A 6,688-nucleotide genomic window follows, 5' to 3' on the forward strand; every position below is an offset into this window, starting at 1 on the left:
GTTTTTCTAAGGTCACTGCCTGAGTCAGGTCCTCCTGATCTATAGCCCGGGTTATCTAAAGTGCCACCTCCCCCGCACTCTTCACATATCATTTACTCCATATTTTTATAGCACTTATCATTCCTTAACAGTACTTACAGATATTTGGGTACCTATCAGGAGTGTGTGTGTGTGTGGGAGTGTGTGTGTGTGTGTGTGTGTCTATGGAGCCTCTGCCATAAGAAAATACTGTAGGCTGGGTGGCTTAAACAAAAGAAATTTATTTTTCACAGTTCTGGAGGCTGGAAAGTCCAAGACCAAGGTGCTGGCAGGAAGGTTTCATTCTGAGGCCTCTTCTCTTGACTTGTAAGTGGCTGCCATTTCATTGTGTGCTCACATGGCCTTTCCCTGGTAAGGAGAGGGAAGGGAGAGAGATCTTGCTTCCCTTTAGTTATGTCTTCATTTATTTAATTCTCAAGTTAGTTAACATACAGTGTAATGGTGGCTTCAGTAGAACCCAGTGATTCATCACTTACGTATAACACCCAGTGCTCCTTCCAACAAGTGCCCCCTTAATACCCATCGCCCATTTTAGCCCATCCCCCACCCCATCAACCCTCAGTTTGTTCTCTATATTTAAGAGTCTCTATGGTTTGCCTTCCTCTCGGTTTTTATCTTACTTTTCCTTCCCTTCCCCTATGATCATCTGTCAAGTTTCTCAAATTCCACATAAGATTGAAATCATATGATATCTGTTTTTCTCTGACTGACTTTATTTCACTTCCCTTTTTAAGAAGGCCACCCAGTTTTATTGGTAGGGCCACACCCTTATACCTCATTTACACTTAATTACCTACTAAAGATGTTATCTCTAAATCTAGTCATATTGGGGGTTTGGTATTCAACACATGAATTTTAGAAGGACACAATTCAGACCATAGCAATATATATGTTTGGGGGCACCTGGGTGGCTCATTTGGTAGAGTGTCCATCCCTTTCTCTCTCTCCCTCTCCCTTAAACAAACATTATATATAATATATATGTTATATATATAATTAAACGTATATATTATTAAACATTATATATGTATATATGTGTGTGTGTGTGTGTGTGGGTATGTGTGTATAATTGATTTAAAAACTCCTCTTACGGGGCTCCTGGGTGGCTCAATTGGTTAAGCATCCAAGTTCGGCTCAGGTCATGATCTCACCAGTTCATGAGTTCGAGCCCCACATTAGGCTCTGTGCTGACAGCTCAGAGCCTGGAGCCTGCTACAGATTCTGTGTCTTCCTCTTTTTCTGCCTCCCCCACTCTCAAAAATAAATAAACATTAAAAAAATTTTAAAAAACACTCCTCTTAAGGGGCTCCTGGCTGGCTCATGGGGTAGAGTATATGAATCTCAGTCTTAGGGCTTGGGGTCATGAGTTCAACCCCCACATTGAGCATGAAGCCTACTTAAAAAAAAAAAGAAAGAATGCTCTTACTACAAAAATATTAACCTCCAAAATGTTCTCTATTTAAATTGCATATAACCCATTGATTCTCACAAAACACTTTTGTTGATTTTTCTGAACTTTTGTATCCAGAGCCACATGTTGCTGCTATTGAAAAATCAACATAATTCTGTGAATGTTGCTTGAGATTTTTGTTAAGGAATAAAATGAAAGTGAAACAACTAACACATATTGAAACTTCACTCTTTCAACAATGATGTGATAAACTTCTTTGCTGAATTGAATAAGTTTTTGAATACTGGAAGAATATTTACTCAATTTTTACTGTTTACAATGTTAACAGCTATAGACATAACACACTTTTGAGATTCATCTGTATCAACATGCTCTCCATAACTTTTTTTAAAGTTTACTTATTTATTTAGTTTTTTAAATTTTTTTTTAATGTTTTATTTATTTCTGGGAGAGAGAGAGACAGCATNGCACAGAGCCCGACGCAGGGCTCGAACCCACGAACCGCGAGATCATGACCCAAGCGAAAGTCGGACGCTTAACCGACTAAGCCACCCAGGCGCCCCTACTTATTTATTTTGATTCAGAGAGAGACAGAGAGAGAGAACACACATATGCCTGGGGGAGGAGCAGGGAGAGAGGAAGAGAGAGAATCCCAACCAGGCTCCATGCACTGTCAGCTCAGAGCCCAACTTGGGGACCTGCTCACATGAACCATGAGATCATGACCTGAGCCAAAAGCAAGATTCAGATGCTTAACTTACTAAGCCACACAGGTACCCCATTCTCACCATAACTTTTAAGTCTAGACAATCTACTTAATAATAAATACCCTCGATTTGTTATGCTTGCTGGTGTTTCCATGTTGTAAATGCTGCCACCATGACCTATTTTAAACTATTAACATAATGTTACTGAACATGAAATTGTAAAGAAATGTACATAGCTCATTATCATATATCATATGCAGATACAATAGACATAAATAACCTCAAGGGCATAGATAATGGTAAAGTGTAATAAAAATAATTAAGAGTTTTGAATGTTTGTTACTTTTTTTAAAGTAATCTCTACTCCCAAAGTGGGACTTGGTCTCATGACCATGAGATCCAGAGTTGCATGCTTTATTCATCAAGCCACCCACATGCCCCTGTTACATATTTTTAATATAACTTATGGTAAATTTATACACTTTTTAAATAATGGCTGTGCATAACAACCAGTTCACAAAATTCTGAAAAATTTCACAATCAGCTCTTGCAAGCCACTGTATTCTGGGTCCAGCATACCACTATGTGCCTACTCAAATTCCTACTCAATCTCACTGCCCAGTGCCACTATCACCAATTTCTCCTTTTCCCATCAGAAAAATCCCTCATTGAAACCCCTAAATATATTCCTATTCTATTAGAGAATTTATTTAATCTTCTCTTATAATTCAGTGACTTTACATTCTCAAAGGACTTAAGTTTCAAGGAAACAAATGTGAGAAACTTAACAATGAGAATAGAATAAGGTGGAGGACTTTTGATTGATAGCCTTTTTTAAAAAGATTTTATTTTTAAGTAATCTCTATGCCCAGAGTGGGGCTCAAACTCACAACCCTGAGATAACAGTCTCATACTCTACTGACTAAGCCAGCCAGGTACTGCGATAGTCTTAAAAATATTCTCAATTAAAATATAGTATACAACTAGTAATTTTTAAAATGAATATGTTAATAACTGGGCAGGAAATAATACTAACAATAGAAAGACTCATCAGTGGATGCTGACCCATTGGGTAAAATGTTGACAGGTGACACATTTCCAAAATATTATACTAGAGATTTTTTTTTAACCAATTACAAGAGGAAAGATGAATCTTTCCCAAAGAGCAACCTAGCAGTTAAAACCTAAGCGAGGAAATCAAATGTGGCTTCACAAACATAGTGGGTTATCCTTACACTGTCTCTGGATGTGACACAATACAATATTCACAACATTCCCTATAAGAAATTCTTAGCAGAATATTTACTCTGAATCTAAGCAAGCCCTTCTAGACCTAATTTTCAGTTTATAGAAAATTCCAAGAGACAAAGTAACAAGTTAAACAACATTGTAAGACAAAAATAAAAATGTGAGACCTTCTACAAAACAACTGGCCTGGACTCTTCAAAAAGTTGGTATCAGGGGGCGCCTGGGTGGCTTAGTCGGTTAAGCGTCCGACTTTCGCTTAGGTCATGATCTCGTGGTTCGTGGGTTCGAGCCCCACGTCGGGCTCTGTGGTGACTGCCAGCTCAGAGCCTGGAGCCTCTTTCGGTCTGTGACTCCCTCTCTCTCTGACCCTCCCCTGCTCATGCTCTCTCTCTCTCTCTCTCCTAGAAATAAATAAAAAATATTTTAAAAAAAAAAAGTTGGTATCAGGGCTCCTGGGTGACTCAGTTGTTAAGCATCCAACTCCTCATTTCAACTCTTGATCTCAGCTCAGGTCATGATCTCACGGTTCATGAGTTCCAGCCCCACATTGGGCTCCGTGCTGACAGTGTAGAGCTTGCTTGGGATTCTCTCTCCCTCTCTCTCTGCCCCTATCCCACTTGTGCTCTCTCTCTCTCTCTCTCAAAATAAATAAACTTAAAAAAATGAGTATCATTATAAAAGGTGGGAGAGCTATTTCAGATTAGAAGAATGTACAAAGTTAAAATAACCAAGTGTTAGTTTGTCTAGATTGAAAAGCTGTAATATAAAAAATTTGAGGGCCATTATAAACATTTGATTATGAGATGGATATTAGATCACATTACATGATTATTGTTAATTTTTTGAGAGACATGGGATTTAGAACTAAAGTTCCAGAGTGTCTGCAAATTGCATTCAAAAGTTTCAGTAAAAAAAGCAGTGTATCTAGATGATGGATAAATAGAAAACACAAAAGCACATGTAGCAAAGTATCAATAATTATTTAATCTAGATGAAACACATATGAATGTTTATTATTCTCTGATCTCATCTCTGTGTTTAATTTTTCCATATTAAAATGTTAAGAAAAGAATGGAAGGAATTTTGTTATAGCAATGTAATAAATTACTGAGTTTTAATAAATTATTATATGATTTTTGGCATATTACCTAGTATTATGTTTAATGATCAATTGGCAACTCATTTTGGTCCTCTGATATTTTTAGAAACAATGAAAAGTCAGCAGTAGCAAAATATGACACCCCAAAATTGGCACTTTGATATAAAGATTATTTCTGATTTTTTAATTTTTTTTTTTTTTTTTTTGAGAGAGAGAGAGACAACAAGCAGAAGCAGGCTCCAGGCTCTGAGCTGTCAGCACAGAGCTTGAAGTGAGGCACAAACTCACAGACTGAGATCATGACCTGAGCCAAAGTCGGACGCTTAACCAGCTGAGCCACTCTAGGTGCCCCTTAACATTTTTTAAAAACTATAACAAGGGCTCCTGGGTGGCTCAGTCATTTAGCATCTGACTTCGGCTCAGGTCATGATCTCATGGTTCATGGGTTCAAGTCCCACATTGGGTGAGCTTGGGTTCTGCTTTGGGTGAACGCTGCTTCTCTCTCTCTCTCTCTCTGTGCCCCTATTCACTTGCCCCTCCCTCAAAACATTAAATAAATAATAAAAAATAAAAAAACTCTAACAAACTAATAATAATAGATGGTATAAGAGACAAACAATCCAATAGAAAAAGGCAACTAAAGAGAAAACCTGAATGGCCAATAAAGTTGTGAAAGAGTGCTCAAACTCACTGCTACTAAGGAAAATGTACATTAGAACAAAAATGATATACCCTTTTCATACACATAAGATTTGGTGGGAACTAAAAATAACAAATGTTGGCAAGGATTAAGGATATTCTCATACTTTAAGGGCAACTACTAGGAGTAAATTTGCAACTATTTTAATATGCAAAGTTGAAGACATCCTGACCTAGCCATTCCACTTCTATTTTTATTTTTGTTATTATTATTATTTTTCAAGTAGTCTTCATGTCCAGTGAGGAGCCCAAAGTGGGGCCAGAACCCATGACCCTGAGATCAAGACCTGAGCTGAGATCAAGAGTTGGCCACTCATCCGACTGAGCCACCCAGGTGCCCCTATTATTTTTTCAGTAAGCTCTATCCCCACCATGGAATTCAAACACACAACTGTGAGATCAAGTTATATGCTCCATAGACTGAGGCAGCTGAGTGCCCCGTATTCTGCTTCTAAATACTTATTCTAAATAAACTCTCTTGCAAAGCTGTTCATTTCAGAATTGATTAAAAATTTTTTTAATGTCTTTTATTTTGGGGGGGGGAACATGAGCCGGGGAGGGACACACACACACACACACACACACACACACACAGGATCCAAAGCTGGCTCCATGTTGTCAGTACAGAGCCTGACATGGGCCTCGAACTCACAAACTGAACAGTGAGATCATGACCTGAGCTGAAGTCAGATGCTTAACTGACTGAACCACCCAGGCACCCCCAGAATTGATTTTGTTTTATTTTATTTTAATTTTTTTTTAATATTTTTATTTATTTCTAGGAGAGAGAGAGACAGCATGGGCAGGGGAGGGTCAGAGAGAGAGGGAGATACAGACTCTGAAATAGGCTCCAGGCTCTGAGCTGGCAGTCAGCACAGAGCCCGACGTGGGGCTCGAACCCACGAACCACGAGATCATGACCCAAGCAAAAGTCGGACGCTTAACCGACTAAGCCACCCAGGCGCCCCTTAAATTATTTTTTAATGTTTATTTATGAGAGAGAGTATGAATGGGGGAGAGGCAGAGAGAAAGGGAGACAGAATCTGAAGCAGGCTCCAGGCTCTGAGCCAGCAGCACAGAGCCCAACATGGGACTCGAACTCACAAACTGAGAGATCATGACCTGAGCTGAAATTGGATGCTTAACTGACTGAGCCACCCAGGCGCCCCCAGAATTGATTTTAAAGGTAAAAGACTAAATGCTCACGAAGATACCAAATAAATTCATTTTGGTAATTCATAAATAGGGTACCATAAGACAGCTAGAATAAGTGAACTAAACACAGGTGTAGTAGTATGGTTACATCCTAAACACACTGTTGACAGAACAAAGTAGATTCCACGAGTGTACATGAAATATAGTATCTTCTGTGGAAAATGTAAAAGGATATAAAACTATACTGTGTATTTGTATAAAACAAATCCTGTGTATTTATTGCACATGTATAGAGGTAATATAAATCCATGTAACAAAAGTATAGAAACA

General features: G+C 38.4%; 1 non-coding gene across 1 annotated transcript; it reads right to left on the minus strand.

The window, feature by feature from the left end:
* Positions 1 to 6,081: 6,081 nt before the first annotated feature.
* TRNAK-UUU (transfer RNA lysine (anticodon UUU)) lies at positions 6,082 to 6,166 on the minus strand. Its single transcript has one exon. It is a non-coding gene; the product is annotated as a tRNA-Lys (tRNA).
* Positions 6,167 to 6,688: the final 522 nt, after the last annotated feature.

Source organism: Crocuta crocuta, unplaced genomic scaffold (assembly GCF_008692635.1).
Source record: "Crocuta crocuta isolate KB4526 unplaced genomic scaffold, BGI_CrCroc_1.0 scaffold223, whole genome shotgun sequence".
Classification (NCBI taxonomy): domain Eukaryota; kingdom Metazoa; phylum Chordata; class Mammalia; order Carnivora; family Hyaenidae; genus Crocuta; species Crocuta crocuta.